The following is a 1,303-nucleotide window of genomic DNA, read 5'->3' on the forward strand; positions in this document are numbered from 1 at the left end:
GCGCTTTGAGTGGTCGGAAGACTAGAAAGGCGCTGTACAAGTACAGGTCCATTTACCATTTACCATTTAATGCAGCTAGCGTGTGAAAAAACGGAAATGACTCAGTACGCTTACCGTTACATGTCAGCACGTCAGATTCAATGACAACAGACCTTTCACCCTGACATCTGTGGTCATGAAATCCTTTGAGAGGATGTTGACCCACCCAAAGGATCCCTTCTGTTGGCATACCGGGCAAACGGGTCAGGGGATGATGCAGATTGTCGGAACCTTGGTGGTATCAAACGAACCAGCATCCATTTCTACCGGTTTTGAGTTGAAATGCCATTTTTTGGTCGAAATGCCATTTTTTGGTCGAAATGCTTGGAATGGTTTAAAACTAGGTGCTTGAAGCAGAACGTAGCCAGTTACCTGTTGGTGAAAAAGGCCCATGTGACTCTCCAGGGACATATGCAAGCTTGGCGTTCAACACCATTATGGTAAATGGTAAATGGACCAGTATTTGTATAGCACCTTTCTATTCTTCTGACCACTCAAAGCGCTTTTACACTACATGCCACATTCGCAAAGCCCATCGAACAGAAACTAACTCATTCATACACATTAACACCAATGCACAGCATCAGGTGCAATTCAGGGTTCAATATTTTGCTCAAGGATACTTTGACACATGGCGGGATGGGAGCCGGGGATCAAACCAACAACCTTCCGATTAGTGGAAGACCCGCTCTGCTTCTGAGCCACAGCCGCCCATCCAAGAAGTCCTTGACTACAACCTTACCGAGCTAACTGTGCTAGCCCAAACCTGTCAGTGGATCACAAACCGCTGGCAAAACAAGAGGCAGGTGAGGCTGGAGAACATCACACCCAGCACCAAGGAAATCAGCATTGGCATCCCTCAATCACATCTTCTCTCTTTACACCAATGACTGCACTTTGTCAGAGCACCTAAACTCCTAAAGTTAACAGGCGATACAACAGTTATCAGTCCCATCTGGGACAGTGAGTCTGCACACAGACAGGAAATTGAACAGCTGACCCTACTAGTGTGGTCGTCACAACTTGGAGCTAAACTGTCTCAAAACCATGTAGACAATGAAATTTAAAGGAGCCCCCTAACCTTGCCCCCCATCACTATACTCAACAGCACTGGGTCTGCTGTGGAAGCCTTCAGCACAAACACATAATCAACACACAATCATCAAGAGGCCCATCAGAGGATGTACTTCCTGCTCCAGGTCCAAAAGCTCAACCTGCCTCAGGATCTGCTGATCCATTTCTACACTGCAGTCATTATTTCTCC

Source organism: Morone saxatilis, unplaced genomic scaffold, assembly GCF_004916995.1.
Source record: "Morone saxatilis isolate NCDOM2014 unplaced genomic scaffold, NCSU_SB_2.0 Contig5, whole genome shotgun sequence".
Classification (NCBI taxonomy): Eukaryota; Metazoa; Chordata; class Actinopteri; family Moronidae; genus Morone; species Morone saxatilis.